At 31.2% G+C, this 21391-nt stretch overlaps 1 long non-coding RNA gene across 4 annotated transcripts in view; it reads left to right on the top strand.

Moving 5' to 3' along the window:
* Nucleotides 1-10635: 10635 nt before the first annotated feature.
* LOC111087955 overlaps nt 10636-21391 on the top strand; it is a 16772-nt gene continuing 6016 nt past the window's right edge. For 2 of the 4 annotated variants that reach the window (XR_002612568.1, XR_002612571.1), the window contains exons 1-4: nt 12286-13991; nt 14925-15114; nt 18142-18293; nt 21164-21314. This is a non-coding gene — a long non-coding RNA (uncharacterized LOC111087955). Of the gene's footprint in view, nt 10827-12285; nt 13992-14924; nt 15115-18141; nt 18294-21163; nt 21315-21391 lie in introns of those variants that run through there. The other 2 variants (XR_002612569.1, XR_002612570.1) reach the window with 2 other exon arrangements.

Below are 21391 nucleotides of genomic sequence, written 5' to 3'. Positions count from 1 at the left end.
AAGACCGGCGAGAAGTGACGGCATAGATATGAATAATTGCAGATTGACGCGATAGGGACGGACAATTGAGTCAAGCGCGGAATAAAGTGCGTGAATCGTTCGTTGTGAATTATAGCGTGTATTGCAAAGTTGAATTGAGAAATAATAAACTAGTTTTAATTAAGAAAGAACTCGTATCGCTAAGTTTTTTGGAAATAATTTTTACGGGTAATTAACAAAGATCAGAGACGTAACAATATATATTTATGTATATATATATATATAAGTATTTTACAATTTTGCATTCTCTTCTCTAACCGTAGTTAATCTTCATTTAAATAATGTTTTTATCTCGTTGGTTTTGATATAATGTAAAATAAGTTCTCAATAAAAATAGTCAAGGCTTGAAAAACATTTAAACAAGTGAATATCGGGGAAATAAAATTGTACATGACTGCAAATGAATAGTATTATAAAGTATACTTTTGATGTTATAATTTAGATGTTATTTAGAAGGTGTATGATACTAATAACGTAGGCCTAGAAAGTACTAAGAATATTACTTCAGATTTTCTAGTAAATTCGAGGAGTAGATTATAAATACAAGAGGAAGTGAAGCTTTGAGAGTTGTCAGAAGGGTAAATCATAAGATTTTAAAAATAATGTAGCACTGATCCTACTAAATGACTTAGCCGGCATTCTGTTTATGAATATAAAGCCCAATCTATCATTTGATTCACCACCCTTGTCACTGAACTATATTGCTTTTGGGGAATTCCACCCGTCGTCAGTAACCCCCTCCGAAAAATGCTACATATTATTCAAAACCCTATATAAATATAAGTTCACTGTGGTGAGTAAAACATAACTAAAAATACCGTAGAGGATTTAATTTTAACCTGTAGGGAAATTTATTAACTAGCTCCATGGTTAAAACAAATGCTTTTGAAGGATTGTTACTTTTTAGCCGCGGCATAACGTCTAATACTAATGGCTCTGAGTTTTTTCAAGTACAAACTTTTAACTCATAGTTCCGTCATCTTTTGACCAATTTGAGTTCTACTTAACAGTTTTGGACTCGGGTGGTCAAACCCTTTAGATTGATGTATTTTATCACGCCCAAGGTCTCATAGGTTAATTTACTTTAATCCTGTCTAAAAGAATTTCAATTTGATGGTAGGTTGATAAAGATCCTGATGGATGAGTGATATGATCGAATCGGGTATACTCGCGCCCCACGCTTGGTATTGTTGGCACACAAAAATATAAATAATAAAAAGGTCTCATAGATTAATTTATTCTAATCCTGCCGTAAATAATTTCCATTGCCGCGGCTATTGAGGATTCCATCTTGTTCATCAATTAATTATAATTTTCATTAACATAGGACATTGGCTAGAGGAAATATGTGCAGATAAAATATACACCAAGTTAACATATGGTATGGTTTGTTTGGAATTTTTCTCAAAGCTACACGAGGCCTATCCGTCCCCCATCTAGCAGTGAAAGCAGCTAGTTATCACCACCCACCACCAACTCTTGGGCTATTCTGTTACCGATAAATAGTGGGATTGATAGTCACGTTATAACGCCCCCACGGCTGAAAGGGCGAACATGTTTGGTGGGACAGGGATTCGAACCCGCGACCCTCAGATTGTTTGTGTTTTTGAGATAAAACATTATAATAACTTTAATACTTTTTTGTTTATACATAGTTAATGAATACTGTAAAACAAGACATAAAAATCTCTCATATAACTAACGGCGAAAATTCTTTTTACTATTTAATAAATGCAATTTATATGATGTTATTTGTTGCATATGGTATGTAAAAACAAACTTGTGAAGATTCAATCAAAACTAAAATGTTTGAAAATCACAAAATTTTCTGTTGCGCCAACGATGCTACCTTAATATTCATATCTGATATTTTTAAAAGTTGATATTGCATAATTCAAACAACAAAAATTTGGGAGCTTGATGGGTTTTTATACATGCAATAACTGTTTGTTTATTACTGAGCGCAAAGTTACACAATGTACCATCTATGCTGCGCCTATCGCGAGGGCCGAAACCCAATTTTTAGCATTATAAACCATTAGGCTTACCTTCGAGCCACCTGTTACAGAACCATGCTATCAACTATATGATTAGAATAATATTGTTACGTCTCTGGTCGTTTGTTAATTTTCCGTAGAAATTCTTTCCGAGAAACTTCCGCGATACAAGTCCTTTCTTAAATACAATTAGTTTATTCTTTCTCAATTGAACTTAGCAATACACTTAATTTCCACAGTCACTTTAACTTCAACACACGCTATAATTCACCACGATTCACGCACTTTACTACCGCGCTTGACTCAATTGTCCGTCTCTGTCTCTGCCTGTCTGCAATTGTAATTCCGATTCATTGTCTGGCGCACTTATATACAAGAATAGAGGGCGCTGAGCAAATACTGGATTATTCGTGATGTTCCCCGATCTTTCTGGAACTCATTACGTGTTACCAGCGTCACGTGACTTCCGCTGTCGTAACAATATTCTTGTAAAATCACGATGTTTAGATTTCGCTGTTCTATTTTTCATTGATAAACGGCTACTATTTTTAAATCAATGTTTTTCGGGAGCTTTATCTTCACGAACGGGAACAGTTTTGATTATCCTATATTAAGAAGTAAGTTTGTTAGTGAAAATACCAACCCTTTTTCATTTTGTTGATGACATTTAAAAGTCACGTTTAAATTTTTACGATGAAATATTGTTTGCATTATTAATGAATAGTCAATGTCTGTTTAGCTTAAGTGGAATGTCAATTTAAATATGTCTTATGATTATCTAGTAAATTTTAATTACCTTTTTAACTATATTTAATGTACATGTAACTGAAATAAGTTTGTCTTGTTACTGTGAAGAACAGTCTTTATTAACTTGGTTGTTTGATGTAATTGATTTAGAATAACAATTGACTTCAAAGAATAAATTTCAATACTAAAAATATAAATATGTAATTCACAAGGTGGTGTTCCACTGGTCACGAAGGTCGTATAATTAATACCAATGTGTATTTTTATTGATTTGTAAACTGAAATGAAGTGCGAAAAAAAAATCTAATTTTACGTACTTGCTTGCATAATTTTTGTTTATTATTCAACACGTGTCTCTTAGGGATCAAAGAAGTATCTAATTTGTTCATTTAGCCTATGCAGGGCATGAGGCTCCATTACTGTTGAAAATACCAACACGAAGCTATATTTTTGGGGAGAAAACCCTCAGTTTGCTACAGCATTCTAATTCAAACTTAAACGTTTTTTTGAATATTTTGATTGTAATTCCTCTAAAATGGTTATATAAGAAAGATTAATTTGACATGAAATCACAGTTTTTGATGTGGAATTAACCTTTTTCACATATTTCTTCTTTTTATATCTATGGTATAACGATTCTGTATTAAGAAACAATGTCTTATATATTTTGTAACATGTAGTTTCTCTGTACTTTCCTTGGTGCAATATAACAGACTGTACACTGATTTGGATCTGGTGATTGTGCTATCTAAAGAGAAACGAAATAACTAATTATGGGATGAACACAACTGGCAGGTACTTTGGATGTTAACTGCCCTTCTAAAGGAATCAGAGGATGCTCCAGTACCTTACCTCTAGCACCTTGCATTGTCAGAACAAATAATCATGGCCAAATCCATATTTTTACCTTACAATCAGTACAGAAAGGATCAAAATGCAATTCATCAGACCAAATCACGCGTTTTCAGTTATTCATTATTCACTGTTTGTGCGCTAAGCACCCATGAAACCATATTTCCTGTTTGAATAGTTCTTTGTAGACTGGTTGAAGGAGGCCATATGGTAGTTTTAATATGTCTTTCGTGTGGCATGTTTGAAGTTTTATTAGTGTTAAAAAATATATCAACTGAAAGACAGTCTAACATCTGCTACATTTTACAAGTCTGTTCAAATTGTCTTATCCCTCAGCAAGTTACCAGCCATGGTAGTGCCAGTTTTTCTAGTAGCAATCGTGTTCATTTTTGATTAAAATTGTTGAAAGAATGATAGGTATATTTGAACAGCCAATCAAAGAAATTATACTTGATAATAAAGCTCACGGTGTACGGGCACTATCATACCCATTTAAACGTCGGAAAGACCCTTACTCTTTTCCAGTATCTTATATATTAATAATGATATGTATAAATATATAGGACAAAGCAATCACCTTAAACAACACATGATCAGGATATTTTGCATTATATATACAAACAAATTGTTTTACAAGTGTATGTGTACGTTCTAATAAAATGGCCAGCCAGTGCAGCTTCACAGACATAACTATAGGCTGCACCTTTGTAATTTAGGTTAAAATTATCTTCCAGTCCTTTTTTTTCTTTGTCGCACTGTTATTTTTCTTCTTTCTTTTTACTAAAACACCGTCCTACATTTATTTTTCTTCTAAATGTCTTTCTTTAAAAAAATTTAGGGTTAGGATTGATGAAAAAGGTTTTCCTTTGAATGTTTCTTATAAGAAATAAATAATTCTAGCACAAGTTTCTTAAATTATATTATTCAAATTTTTATTCTATATTGATTAACCCTATGCGCACGGGTGGGGGTCAAAGTGTGCGTGCCCCGACATTGTAGAGAGTGCCATTCGACGTAGTACTAAGAATTTGATGTTAGAGTTATCAACTTTTCATTTTACCCTACATTGCTGATGGGATAGCGGTAATTCTACGGATTTACAACGCCAAAATCCGGAGTTCGATTCCCTGCAGAGACACAGCAGATGGCCCAATGCATCTTTACTCTAACATAACCAAAACAAATACACTGCTGATTTCACAACAATTCGTTTTAGAGCAGAGAAAGTACATAGAGATACTTGAAAAAATTTTAGATATGCGTTTAGGAGGTTATGCAAATCCAATTTTCAAACTACGATAAACAAAAGTATTTTTATTCTTCTCATGAACATGACCTTGCGCTTCCCAGTGGCTCAGCGGTAAATCTGAAGGCATATACCGCTAAAAACCGGGTTTTGATACTCGCATTAGGCACAGCATAGATAACCCATTGTGAAACTTTGTGCTTAACAACAAGCACAAATACACATCACCTTGCATTCCGATTTGTGATTTAAAGTGATTTTGGCATTTCACAGACACATCTTTAGTACAACTTTAGTAACACATCTATTTGTGTGTGTGTGTGTGTATAACAGACTTGTACTTCTGACTAAAAGCTTGACAAATTTCGTGAAGATACACTTCGTAAATTCGGAATTATAACCAACATTATTTTCTAATATGGTGGTCTGATCTCATGCACATTCAGTTAATAACTTCAAAATATTTGTACTTTCTCTGATAAAATTAATATCATAATATTTTGCAATTCTATAACTAGTGCGAATCTATTTCATTTCAGATATATTCAGTTGCTTTAACCTCTGCCGCTGAAGGTGGACGGAGGTAATGTTTTCACCCATGTGTGTGTGTGGATTTGTGAGGAAGATTTCTCGAAAATGGCTGAATGGATTCGACGAAAGTTGGTATATATTTGGACTACGACCCAACTTAGAACTGATTATTTTTGGAAGAACAAAGGTCAAGGTCACAGCGAGGGCACAAAAATAAAAAATCCCTGTCTCTTAACATGGGGACAAATGTTTACACTATTTTTGCCTTATTACTCAGTCAAAGTGATCGGATTTTAATTAAACTTGGTGAACTTATGTTGAATATTATTCCTCATTCTCCTGCCAAAAATGGTGCGTGTCTGTTGATAAAGACGGCCGTACGGACACATTTTCGTATTTTTTGAGAGCCGAATATGATCAAAGCTGCATGGGAGCGGTATACTATAACAGCTATTTCATAAAAGCTTGTGCCTGCTTGGCTCTGTTTCTGTTCCTCCTGTGGTGAAGCTAAGTTCATTTCAAGAGGTGATAAAGAAACTTATACAGGTTGGTATGTGTTAGATTTTATCTTCTTTGTTTATTTTTATTTTGAATAATGTTTAATGTAGTTAATCTAAAGAATTTCGGAATACTACACTAAACCTCTGTTTGACATAAAAGTGGGGTATCACCATGATTTTGGTCTTTTTCTTAATACTAATCCTTGTACTGTATGGACGTTTTAGGAACTCCCCCTTCATTTCAGTAACATGTGGAAGTCATTTACTGAAATAGAATGACCAATGAGTTGGAGACTTGCAATGTGCATTATCGTGAATTGTTTTAATTGTTCACTTATGATATTTTCTTTTTTATGCTCTCCATGTTCATTTTAATACTCTTTTTTTTTGTGGATAATTTTAAACTTACCTGCTGGTATCAGTGGACCTGAATACCAAACGCATACTGCATCGTATTAAGTAATTTTATATTGGCCATGCCCCAACACTCAGTGTAAAAATTTGACTAATAATTAGGTGAAATTGCTCATTTTCTGTGTAAAATACATAAAACGATAATCAACAGTAATTAGCGGGATTATTTGCAACATTGATGACATTTTGTTTACTTTTTGTGTGTGTGTGTGGCCCATTTGTTCTTAGCGATTCTGTAACCAACACAGTAATGGATAAATAAGCAATATGATGCATATATCGTTAGAAAAAATATGTTTAAAGGGATAATGTTTGATACGGACCCTGAGTAGTTCTAGGATTAAGTAAGTCAAACAGCTGTGAAAATGAAAATGAAGATAACCTCTATGAAAATGAATCTAAAATACCACAAATCTATAGAAGAATCGCTGTTATTTATTTATTTATTAATAAAACCTTTGAGATCTTCGTTTTACATATTACTTAATATAGACTTCGTTTATACCACATATTTGAAAACTAAAAAGACGTTAAGAATTTCACCTTTCCTTAACTAGTATAGGATATGTGGTATCTCACATAAAACTAATTTCCCTGCAAGCATCAGACAAGTTAGCCCGCAATAACAACATATTTCTCTCAGGATAACTGAGGATATCACTAGATAACTGAACTAAATCATCTTAGTGTGTGCTAAATTAAAAGAATGAACATGGTTAATAAAAGTAAAATAATCTTTATTATTCAACAGACACAAATATAACATAATGTACATAGTTGCATACACGAAAAGACAGTCGCTTCTACTTGGCTGTGTATAGTTCCGCAGCTTTCTCACCTTCAGGAGTAATCTCTGTAAAAATAAACATGACAACTTGAAATATAATGCTCTGTTGGCAATTTCCTAGTATAATTTAATAGAGAGAACGCGCCAAAGTTTGACAAATAAAGTCGCTTTCATTGTCCTGTTGACCGGGTCCCTCGTGACCTTTAAGCATTGGCCAACTATAACATCACAATCCGCCAAAAAAAAGTATATTCCGTTGTCAATCCTTTTAACGCCAGTGCTACACATATTACTGAAATTTGATGTCGAGGAACCCACTTTTCACAAAATAAAAGTTTGGAGACGGCTTGAAAGTGTAATGAAGAAAACTTTATTTTATATGTGCAACGTTTCGACAAGGTTGTGCCATCATCAGATACAAGTAGTTTACAGAGACACATGAATCTAAATACAGCATGGAACAAATAGATCACACGATCGGGGATTCCTTAACAGCTTAGTAAAGATATCTTGGTACCCTGAGGTGTTGGTTTAGAGTAGGGTTGTTTTGTTCAATTAAGATAGCTTCCCTTATTTCGCGGCCCGGCATAGCCAGTTGGTTAGGGTGCTTGACTCGCAATCTGAGGGTCGCGGGTTCGAATCCCCGTCCCACCAAACATGCTCGCCCTTTCAGTCGTGGGGACGTTATAGTGTGACGGTCGATCCCACTATTCGTTGGTTAAAATAGTAGCCCAAGAATTGGCGGTGGGTGATGATGACTAGCTGCCTTCCCTTTAGTCTTTCACTGCAAAATTAAGGACGGCTAGCGCACATAACCCTCGTGTAGCTTTGCGCGAAATTCCAAACAAACCATACCTTATGTTAACTTGGTGTATATTTTATCTGCTACACGAGGGCTATCTGCGCTAGCCGTTCCTAATTTAGCAGTGTAAAACTAGAGGCAGATAGTCATCACCACCCACGCTTGGGCTACTCTTTTACCAACCGTCACATTATAACACCCCCACGGCTGAAAGGGCGAGCATGTTTGGAGTGACGGGGATTCGAACCTGCGACCCTCAGACTGCGAGTCGAGCGCCCTAACCACCTGGCTATGCCGGGCCCATTATGTATGTGAGCAATATGCCGCTAAAAGACCCAAATCATGGGTTCGCATCACAATTCGCGGTCGATGTTGCGGTCTGGAAAAGTGCCCCCACCCCATCCATAGCAGCAACAAATCTACAACCATTATTACATAATATAGAAGAATACTGTCAAAAAAATCGAATAGAAATAAACGTCCCAAAAAACCAATTACTAACTTTTACAAGATTAACAAAACACAAAAAAATACCCGTCTAAACTATACATGAATGGAACACTTCTCCAGACTACAACCTCTGCAAAATCTTTAGGATTAACCTTCGACCCAAAACTCACTTGGGTAAAACATACAAATAATATATTAACAAAAATCTAGGAGCGCACAAATTATGAGAGAAGTCTAACAGGCAAAAACCAGGGAACATCACCTGACAACGTTATTAAAATATACAAAACATATATATACGTCCCATCATAGAATACGCCTGCCCTGCATGGATAAAATAGCTCCCAAACATATAAATAAACTACAGTCTACACAAAACTCACTTATCACCACAGCATTTTAAGTCCCCCCACAGTACCTCATTAAAATTTATTCACAGATATGCAAACATACAAACAATAGCTGATAGACTCTTGCATAATACTCTAAATTAGTTTGCGAGAAAATGGCAAAAGAATGGCTTACTCTGTGAACTTGATCACAAATACATACATGATGGAAGTAGACCTAAGCACCTCTCATCTGTAAACATTTATTTTAGAAATAAGGATGTAATAAGGCCACCTTCTACTAGACTTTAAACCCAACACTAGCTAGACTAAGAATAATACATTTAAAAGGTATTTTTATGTAAAATTTGATTAGTTTCTAACTTCTGAAATGTGTTGTTTGCATATATGGAACTGTTCGCAAAATGTAAGACTGTACAATACTGAACTAAGAGATATGATGCACAGCACAAGAATGAAACTGTAGATATACCTACATGGACATTCCCTGAAAGGGGTCGGAGCAAGTGCGATTTACTCCGATCCTCATATCGCATCTACATTAACATTCATCAGTAGAAAAATTACAGTTCGGAAAGGAGGAAGAGGTCATCTTGAACCTGACTCTCCCTGGTCTATCAAAAGACCAAAACACCGATTTTGAACTGAAGTGAAAGCGTTTGTTGATGCTATGGTTATTTGAGTTGCAATGATGGTAAACATGGAAAGATTTTTTTATATTCGGTGAACCTGATTTCCACTTTTCTTCCAGTTTCTCTGATGTTGAATTCTGGACAGTTATTGCCTTTTATTTTATAAATTACGTTGGTATTGTGTGATTCCATATAATTTTTACTGAATAATGATTTTAGTTTAGAGTCGGGTTTTTGAGTGAATTTGACGCCAACGTTAATTTTATGTTTAATGGCAAGTTTTCTCCAAGTGTTGGTTAATTTTGAACTGATTTCAAGGGTGTTTGGTAAACTTCAGTGTAATGTTGTGTTATTGTTTGAAGTTTCATTTACTCAATCAAACTCAAAACAAGAAAAGTTTTAGTTTAATCAAAACTTACATTCATAAAATATAGCCATCCTTTTAATGAGTGATATAATATATTCCATTTTTAAAAGGAAGAAGGTAGTTAATTTGCCATATTAAAACGCATTATCTAAACAGAAAAATGTATACAAAAATCAATAGTTTATCTGTGCTAACATCGGTAGATAGAGCTTTATTTATTACAGGCTGTGTGCTGGTTTGCATGTTTACCGTTTTTATCGCTTCTCGGTGACACAGCGGCATGTCTGGGGACTTAGAACGCTAGAAACCGGGTTTCTATATCTGTGGTGGGCAAGCACAAACAGCCCACTGTGTAACTTTGTGCTTAACTACAAACAAACACACATAAGGTGTTTTTATCGTTGGAAAACTGAAAACTTCGAAACAACTTACCAGGATTAGCAGCAGTGCTAATTTATATATTTTTTTTTTACTTTGATATTATAATGGGTATTACTATTAGTTATCTGTATCAGATTAAAGTTAGAAAATATTTAATCTAATAAAGTATAGATGTCACGTAACCTAATAATACTACTGCAATTTTACAATATTCGTAGGTTATTACTTGAATTGAATTTTGAAATGCTGAAAATTTCTAATTAATTTATCAATAGGCTTAATCAGTTATAAGTTATACTCACTCAGTTATGCTATTACTAGTATTAGTAGTGGATTTGTGAATGTGGTCTCTGTTCGGACAAACCCAAAAATAATTTATACTTTTGAGAAAAGATGATGGAAATAAATGAAAAATATTGGGAATAGAAAAAATTATTTAATTGTGCATTTGAAAAATAAAAATCTTGAAAATGATTTTCATTTCTGTTGATAATTTTAATTACGGCTCTGATTAATTTTTCATTGAAATTTGAATTCAAATAAACAGTTGAGTAATTTTTACTGTTTGACATACTTTTTACACATTTTTTTCTGTTATTCTTCTCAAAAGTATAAATTATTTTTGGGTTCTTAATAATATTATTATTAGGAACGTAGGAAGAGATTTCAGTAACTAATGACGTTAATAAACAGGTGTATGTGGTGGTGGAAACACAAAATTTAGAAAGGAGGTATTATTTAGCTCCATTGTAACTTTTGCTATTTTTATTTGCTCTATGAAAATATATGGAAAATTATAATGACTATATTTAGTAATAAAGGATTATTTAGTTTTAAATAGTTTTTTTTTATTTGAAGCATTTTTGAGATGTGAGAAACTAAATCAAAATTAACTTCGTCTTCCTATTCAAAAATTCAAGCATTAGATCCTCTTTATCATATTTTAACTCTACCTCTAAATGAAAAACAAGCGGTCCTAGAGCCTAAATTTAGAGTTATTTTTACTTTTATTCTTAATTCATTTAATTTTAATCTTTGCATCATGGTTGAAATTACATGCTTACACTCATCTTGAACTTGAACTGAAGCATTGATTGCAATTTCAGTAGCATCCAGACTAAAGTTTAGCATACTTACACTTTAAAATGAAACAAAAGAGGTAGTTTCCAATATACTATCCAGATTATTTAAGAACATATGGATTTAGATACAGTGTTAAAAATGTAATTTGTATTTTTAATTTTATTCTTGGTTAGTTGTTTTTGAGCTAGTTGTTATGTGTATACTGTAATTTATTGTAATGGCCAGATAACATATATCTACATATCTTACTGACATGCTCTAAACAAGTCACCTTTCGGCTTAACAAAATGGACCAGTCAAACTATATTATTAAGAAACTGTGCTTGTCAACCAAACACAAAAACTAATTCCAAAATGCATATGATGAACAAATACAATGTTGGTTATTTTTACATGTCACTGTATTAACATTTAAAATTTTGTTTTGGCAAGATATAGTTTTGACAATAATATCTTAAGTTGATAATTGTACATTGGAAAAGTCTTCAATTGTTCTTTCTTTATTTTTTTGCCATATTTTAATAATCATTTGTTACTTTTCATGTGGTATCATGAATATAGTATAACAGGTTCCTGGGCCATTGGATTTATATTAAATCCACTCTGATTATCTTCCAAAGAAAAAAAGACAATTGGTCAGTTATAGACTGGACCAAATTTAAAGGTTTTGCTTAATTTTTCTGTTTAATGTTAGAATATGACACCTCTCTATGTTCTAAACTGTAGAGTCAGCCACTTTCACGTTGTCAAATTTTTTGAGAATTTGGAAGGTCTATACAGATAACAGTTTAATTTTTGATAAATTTTATGAATTGAAAAATAAATAGTGGCATATTTAAAATTTTTATTATCTAAGAAACTTGAAATTTAAACATAAGTCATAATATAATTATAAGGAATTATATATATTTTTTCAGTATATATATATATATATGCACATTGAAGATTTATTAAATAATTTTCTTAGTGGGATATACAAACACATGGTTAGGTAGTATCCTCAATATATATATGCAACTTTAATAACTTGTGATAGTTTAAAAAAAATGTAGGGATATCCTTGACTAAGTAAAAAAAGATTTATTATTCATAAAGAATGACTTTTGTTTATTATTTCTCTTTTATTGTGTTTATTGTCTATGGCAAACCATTTTATATAAATTCTTTCTAAGACAGTTTTCTACCCACCAGTAAGTTTTTTCTTTTATGCCTTTTTCTATATATTTTACAGAATCTGTGCTATGGCTATCATAACTTCATATTCATGTAGGTTAGAACAAAGTGAACATGTAATATTTTAACATGAAAGAAACAAAAACAGAACAGTTTTTGTAAGTACACCTTTCAAATACTGCTGTATATGTATGTATATTTTTGCCATCTTAGGTTTGCTTTCAGTGTTAATTTAAATGACTATAGTTTATGTACCTGTAGGGCATTTCTCAAAGCCTTTTTGTGTTTAGTTACCAGTATTTCTGGTAAGAATATGGAGCCTTAACAAGATATATATTTATGCAAATAAATGAATATATGTAAAAATGCATGATATATAATACTGAGGATATCCTACATTCATCAAACCTTGCTAATCTGCTTTCTTCTTTGACAGACCTCTGGGCTCACCTTTTTAACTAATCAGCAGTGACAATTTTTAGAACTGTGATTTTGACCATGTTAACTAAGTTTAAAACAGACTTTTCTATAGGACAAACTAAGTGGTAATATTATTGTTAAATAGACCTAGAAAAATTTAGGCAACAATAGAAGTTAAATAAGTAATAAAATGTAAACAATTATATTTTGAAAATTGTCTGTACTTTTTTTTAGATCATTAAGTTAATCTCAATATTTTCTGGTGAATAATGAATGTACACAAATAGTTTGAAGAACTGATTTTATCATTAGCTTATGTGCATTTCTGTTTTTCCAATGTGCAATGTGAACATTTAACAATTTTTTTCACAAAAGCTTGTCAGAAGTTTGATTTTGGGTCAGCTAGTGTGTTCTATTATTCTGTGGTATAAATTTCTTTGTGTTTCCGGTATTTTAAATTTTTTTAATTTATAAAAATTATGAATAATCCAACAACAAATGATAAAGAACAGATCTATTTCTAAGGTACAGCCAAATATTAAATTTCTTTGGGTGCAAGTGACAGTTTGAAAGAAATTCTAAGTTTTACACTGAAGAGTACATGACTTAATCTGACAGATAAACCTTGAGGTTACTTGCCAATTCTTCAGTGTACAAATCTGAAAGCTTAACATAGATAAATGATCTGAGTATTTTTTCCCCACAAATTATTGTGTGGGGAAAATAGAATGAGGCATGAACACAGTAAATAAAGAGAATGTGAATAATGGCAAGGAGAGAAACACTTCAAATATATTGATTTATCTCAACTTCAAGTTCTAAACTAACCATATGTTGTGTCACTTTTTTGATATTGTCTGTCATATCATTCTTTTTTCAGCAATAGCCCTCTTAATTCTATGTATGACTAATTAGTCCCATAACAGTGCTAGTATGATCTCGCATACAGACTATTGAATGTTTCAGTAGAAAGTACAGGTTATTTATTGTTTTTAAATTGGTACAGCCCCCTTTTTTTTTTATAAGAAAATGTATATGGCTATTATATCTTTTTATGCCATTTACCCATGCTTTTAGTTTTTAGCCAGTATTTTGTGTGATTCATATGAGGCTTAATCAACAATTGATTGTTACTATTCTTAAGAAAGGTTGTTACCTTCTGCTTATGTGTGGACCCAACCTCTTCTTAATCTTGATGACAGCTTTTTGTACATATAAAGGTAAGTCAAAATATCTTATTTTAATATCTGTAGAAGTAAAATTAATTCAAATAAGATATTTACCTCTATACACACACTATTCTTCACCATACCTGTTTACAGTCTCTGAAGAGTGAAGTTGTTTACTTTGTAGTCACACAAAAACTGTTCTGAACACATTTAGAGATAATTGGCTGAAATGGTTATTTCATACATGGAAGTGTTCCTGTAATTAAAAGTAATGATACCACAAATAATGTTCAGGAATGGAGAGACTTAGTTTGACATTTGAGATAGAGGATAAGCTATTTATACATATAGAGGTAAACGGTGCTATTATAGCATGCGGTCTAGAAAGATATTTACACTACAACGTGCAGTCTACACAGATTCTACCATTTTAACATTTGTTTATTTTCAATTGGTGCCATTTATTATAAATAATGCTTTTAAACTAATAAAGTACAAAATACCATTACATAATGTTTTGGGGGCAAATATAATCAGAATGAAATAAATTCAAACAATCAAAACTAGCACAATTATAACCTAAATTTAAGTTACTTATTTCAAACATGCAACTTGTTAAATTATTATTATTTGCTAAACAAAAATGTGGATAGATATGAATTGTTTTGTAAGAAATTATGTTTTAGTGAACCATTAAAATGATTGTATCTGTGTAGACTGCATGCTATAGTGTAAATATCTTTGTAGATTGCATGCTGTAGTAGCACCAAAGTATACTTATATTTGCCATTAATTTTAAGTAAAATAATTAGAATTTAAAATAGTTTTTTGTATAATTCAGTGTTTGTTTTATATGTTAGGACAAGCAGTCAGGTAATAACACATAGTGTGGGGTGGTAGTTAGATGTAGTGTAATATTTAAGAATTATTGTATTTCTAAATAAATTATTTACTTCATATGTCTATCATGCTTTTAACCCACAGTAACCCATGACCATGATGTACAAAGGAGGAGAATATTGTTATTCATAGAACTAATAAGCAACCCTTACCTTTTTGGATCAATCCAGAGATGGTGATGGATAATGAGAGAGAGAGATTTGTATATGTGAACAATGGCCAAAGTTTTTTGTGTTCTAGTATTTCACCCATGTTGGGATTTTCAATTGACAAGGTATGTTACTCTGTACTAATATATTTTCTCTTATTCTTGGTACCAATGCTATTCTACATTGCTCTATTGTTGGAAACATTTTTTTTTCCTTGCTAAGATTTTTATGATTGATGTGTATCTTTTCTAACAGAAAGTTATATAAGAATAGGTAGAAGTGAAATAATTATTAGATATACTTATTCAGTGGTTTACAAAGCACTTGGTTATTATGATCAGAATCACTTTAAATAAATTTCATTTACTTGCATGACCTTGCAGTAAATTATGTTTCCCAAGTCCTTTACATTTTTAACTGTCCATGTAACAAAGACCCTCTGAACAATTAAGAAGCTAATATGACTTCTTTAAATGTAGAATAAATTTGATTACTCTTCCATGTTCTACACTTTATGTTGCTTCTGTAAATTAGATCATGTTTTTATGTATCTTGGGTTAAGATGTAATCATTTGCACAGTTTTCAGCATCTAACATTATACAATTAGTCTGTAAATGTCAGTAATTTCATGCTTCTTATTGAAAGAGAAAATGTCTAAACTGATATCCTCTAATTAAATGTTTATAATAAAAAATTGAAAAAAAGAGAGATAGGGAATGATTTGGAGTGCAGTGTAGTCAGTAATGAAGAGGATATAATACCTGGGATAGTACTGATGAAACAGATCAAATCACAAAGTTATCGAAAAGCATATTTTATACTGAAAACTGGTAATGTTAAATTAGAAATAAAATACTTAGATTTTCAATTTTTTTAAGAAACTTATAAAGTAATAAAAAATAAAAATAGAATAAATGCTGCTTATCTGGCTTTAAAGTAAACATATCAGAGTGATATAGATTAGTTATACCATTTCCTGATCAAGATCAGAACTCCCAACCTATCAAGTTATTTACTCACAATATTATTATAATTTCTACAAAAAATAAAACTGATTAAATATTTTAATTCATGTTTTGTAGCAGTCAACCAACTTGTGATGATAAGTTTATTTGCACAAATACTGTTCTTATTACTTTAATACTTGCTGATTTGAAAGTAAAGAATAGACATTGCAACATATATTTTCTAATGGAAGATTAAACAAGATGATGAAAACTAAAAAGATGTATGAAAGATGTGAACCTACCATTTTATAAATCAGGTTAACTTGAACTTGCTATACTAGAAGATATGTTTAACAAATTTTACTGTTGTATTCTAGAGCTGAACACTTTTCATTTTCTTCAAATATATAGGTGAATAATCCTCAATCAGTTATAAGTATTTTCAAGCCTCAGAAGTTGGAAAATACTTTGCTGACCATTCAACTAAATGTGGCATAAAATCAAAGTGTTTGTACAAGCTTTGCTGATGTGAAGTATTACAAAGCAAAATAGCATGTCTTTGATTTTCTTACAGAATCATGTAATAATCCATTAATTTTAGCAAGGATACATTATCTTCTTTCAGTATCTATGTATTTTAATTCTTTCTAGCAAATCATAAACTTTTTTTCTGTGTATGCTTTTCTTTGCTCTGATATTTCACAAATCCATTTCAGAGTTTATAGATAACACTTAGAATAGGTGATGTCATGCAAAACATAAAATTCATGTATGCAACTTGTCAAATGTAGTATGAAGAAGAAAACGTTTTTGTGAATAAATTCAAATTATCATTTAGAATTCTTTGCTGATAAATTACTTAGGAAGTGATTAAGTGAATGTAAGAAATGAAGCAGCAAAACATTTTCAGTTAGAAATATTCTTTTATGAACTTAGTATACAGTTTTTTGGAGAAATGTCACTAAAATATTTGTTGATATCATATATGTCTTGTTTAGACTAAAAGCAAATGTCAAATATAAAATAAAACTCTGTACAAGCTTTGAAATGTTTCTTAAATGAATAGTTAAATAACTATTAATTCGGTAATTTAATTCATTTTGGCAGATTGGACTGATACCGATGACCAACAAGTTTCTTATGAATTGATTGAGGATATTTTTCAAGTCACACGTTATTATTTTGTTTACCAAGTCACATTAGTATGAAGATATCAAGTAGATAAAAAATTAATTTTAAGACATTGAATGAATAATAATTTCTTTCTGGTTGTTTAATGTACAATCACATTATTCACATGATTTAAAGCTGGGCAATTAATTGATATAATTGACTGCCTATGAGCATCTAATACATCAATTAGCATCACCTAAAGTAATTGGTTAATTGAAATTATGAATAAATCAATTAATGTCATTAAAATAATCAACTAATCATGATAGCATTTCTGGTTAGTAATGTTTTCAATTATTCCAACTATTCAGTGTCTAAGTGATCAAAATATTGACATTATGATTTCTCATTATTTTCAATGATTCAAGTTTCTTCAGCTTGATTGATTAGTATCAGAACTAATGAAAAAAATCAAAATTATATAGCACTTATGAAGTGAAATCAGCAGATAAGTTTTGCATGGACATCCATAAGTGATTTAAATCAACTATGTTATCTTGTATCATTTTAATAAGTTCCTGTCGTTTTTGTTTTTTTTTATGGTTATCGTTTATAAACTTGATGTATAAAATTGTAGTTAAATATGATGAGAAATCACATTGTGTTTTAGTTCAGTAATTTTAAATTGTCTTGAAAGTAGTAACTAAATAATATTATAATACATTCCACCTCCTTATATTTTGCTAAAAAACAAGAAATTGAAAGGAAATTTTTTTGTCAGAAAAGATAAACATTGCAAGAATTAAACATTCTCGTCAAATGACTAATTAAAGTTGTACACTGAGAAAAATCATCATTATAAGAAAGTCATTAGAAAAGTACTATATTTTACAGTCTTTGTTGTAAACCTGACCTGTACTTATTCTCATTGTTAAAAGGGTTCATTAGTGTCTACTTTAAAGAATGCTAAGATAATTAGTTATATATTTAAGAATTTCAGTATTTCTGTTTTTTTAATATTTTTACTATTTTTGTCCTAGTTATATGTGAATCAAATCAGAACATCTTTATCTAAAAATTTGTACTTGTAGCTTCACAAGGGAGGAACCAGATGGAGCTAGAAGAGGCAGAGCTTGTTAGCACTGTAAGAGTGGACTGTCAGTTTTTAGTACCTGGTGAAACCTAAATTCTGATGAAGTTTGCAGCTGTTAAAACTGTTCTATTATCTGCAAGTCATTAGGAGGTAGAAAAGTTGGAAGTGCTTGAAATATTTGAATTGTATTCATTCTCTCAAAACTAGTGAAGTTGCTGTTGGAATAATGGATATTAGTGGGGGCACACTCTTTGATGTACTTGTAAATTTGTAAAAAAAAATAATTCAAATAAATGAAACAAGGCTCAAGCTCTCATTTTTGCTCCCCATTCTCTCTATACAGCTTAGCTCAGCTTTCATTTTATTGGCTTATTAGGTCAGAAATTGATTAAGATTTTAAAATCCTGTTAAGTCTTGATGTTTTCACAAAATTTTGATTTATTGACAGTGTTGTATAATGTTAAAGCTTTATTGTCAGCTAGAAACCAGTAAAGTTACTTGTTATATACATAAAAGGGCAGCATACTGTTCTGTGAAGTTGGAAATTTGTTTTTTAAAAAAGTGAAACTAGGTTTGGATGAGATTCCAATATATATCAAACTGTTATGAATGCTATGAAATTCTGTTTCTCTCTCATTGATTATTAAGGTTTTATAAAACATGTATCCAGTATTATAAAATGAGTATTGTGACTACTGCTCATTCATTTTGTGATTATTGATAGATTGGAAGAGAAATTCCATCACCCTCTCTTCCTCTCCTGCAGTAAAATTTACAGTAATAAAACAGCTTCTTTGTAACCTGAATCTTTCACTTTAATAAGATGGTTTTGTTTACTATGACTTTTTTTTTTATGAATTCAACATTTATGAGTACTACTAACATTAGAATGAAATAGCAAGAATTATTTAATGGTTGGTCTTCATTGATTTGTTGACCAGTTACTATAGGTGTGTAATAACATGATCATTTTGAAAGAAAGGAATTAAAAATGAATCCAAGTAAGGGAAGCTGAGATATTATTTGATCATGTACATATAAAACCTCTACTGAGCATGAACAAGTAGGATATGGGACTATTTTTATACTAATCTAATAATTACTCAGACTTGCCATTGTTCATGTGGATGCTTGATTAGATTACCAAAGTAATATTGCATTACAACAACAACAAAGTATACAAGGGTTTATTCCATCTCTGAAATCAGATATTTTTTATACATGCTGTATTATGTCTACTTACTACAAAAGCTTGTTGCAATATGATTAAAAGATCAGAGTAAACAAAAAAAAATAGCAGGCTTTTTATCTAAAGACTGTTGAAATAAATCATCTCAGGTAAATCAGTAACCTTTACTGAAATAACTTATTGAATATTTAAGGGAATTGGTGAAGTTTATATAAATTATTCTGAAACCTTTATTTTATTACCAAATGTTAATGATTCAGTTTTAAATAGTATTTTATAATTACATTAATGTTTTATAACAGTTTCAAAATCCACTAGAGTAACCATTGCATCAGAACACTGGATATGATGGATACAATGAATTACATTTATCCAATGTGACTGAGGAGTCCAGCATTTGCAGCTGCCTTTTTTCTGTCTTCTAGCAAAAAACTGTAAAAGAAAGTAAATTTACAAATACATCTCAATATAAGCACACATCAAATAAAAATCTTGCTGAGTTACGTAATGATCATTTCAAAAATTACATATATTTAAAACCTCAGATCTTAATACTAACCAGACCTTTTTTTTTTAGTATTCATCTTTCAGAAATTGTGTTAATATGCTTTAACCTTGTAAATATTCTGATGTTATTTTGATGCAAATTTTAAATTAAATTAAACAGTAAAGATGTGCTAATCCATAAATGTTACAGTCAAATCCAACTATTCAATTAGAGCATCTTAATATTCTTATGTATCAACTTTTGTATATTTAGACTTTATGGTAAGTGTAGTTACTTAAAGCAGATTCAAGGTGCAAGGGACTCCTGTGGGTAAAGCCACAGGACAGGGCTGAAAAATATATTGTTTATTTGAGCTGTAATGGGATGTGTTTTGAAATGATTCCTTGCAGTTTTAAGTATTTGTGAGGAAGGGTAAGTTAGTGTGTGTTACATGGGTAAACATTAATTAATGGAGAATGGGGCTGTTGAGTAAGTTTGTAATTGTTTAATCACTTAAGTAGGCTTTAGAATGCCTGTCATTTTAAAATATAAGTTTACAAAAAGTTTATGAATGAAAAAGTAGTCTGAAGTTCTTTATTTATAACAGAAGTTATCAATAATTTCTGTTTCTTAACCTCAGGTGTCACATGGTGTAGTAAACAGATACTTTAACAGCAGTATTGTTTTGAGCCTATAAAATATACTTATTTTTCACTTTATAAACTTCCTCCATACAGCAAGTCTTGTGTTATCTCCAGTAGGCTAAAAATTTATACCATTTTTATTTGCAAGTTAATGTTGAAGTACAAAGTTCAACTAACATTTGTACATAGTACATGACAAGTTTCAAAATTAACCAACCCATTAGTTAGGACAAACAAACAAAATTGTTCTTTGTCAGTCTTCATTAGTTTTCAACTGTGATATTTCTAATATACCAGCAAATTTATTAGGGTATAAACCACTCAAAATATGAATTTTAAAATTATGTAATTATTTCTCTAGTTAATATTGACTATAGAAAATAAAATTATGAATAATGTGTAGAGAAACATTTCTTATTACTCTTAAGTAGAAAAAAGAGTAAAGCAGTTCCAAATCTCAATTCACAAAACCTTCAAGACGTTTGAATACTTTAATTTAGTGAAACTCTAAATTCATTGTTGTTCCTGTATATGGTAGTGTTCAGTTATGCATACAGTTGCTTGTGTAGTTACAACCTTTTTTAAGCAGAATTTAAAAGAAAAATGTATACCCAAGATGTACTAATGAAATATATTTGTTAATTTTCAACTCTGGTTTTAGGAAACTTTTCCCTTAGTTTTGATTATATTGTGTTTCCAGCTTCTCGACCACAAATTCTTTGTTAGAGGTGGTGTTTCTGATGTTTGCTGGTTACAGCTAGATGGAATTTGCTCCCTTGTGAAACATTATGGGACAAAACTTTACCAAGTCAGTGAAGCACTGCGGTTGTTGAGACAAAGTGATTAGTGAGGTAATTAAGAGTCTTCTTCTTCACTTACCTTACCCATGGGCTTATTCAGTCCTTAACTGTAATTTGTTGGTAAGTTT

Source organism: Limulus polyphemus, unplaced genomic scaffold (genome assembly GCF_000517525.1).
Source record: "Limulus polyphemus unplaced genomic scaffold, Limulus_polyphemus-2.1.2 Scaffold2894, whole genome shotgun sequence".
In the NCBI taxonomy this organism is placed as follows: domain Eukaryota; kingdom Metazoa; phylum Arthropoda; class Merostomata; order Xiphosura; family Limulidae; genus Limulus; species Limulus polyphemus.
This window is presented reverse-complemented; position numbering and strand designations above follow the sequence as displayed.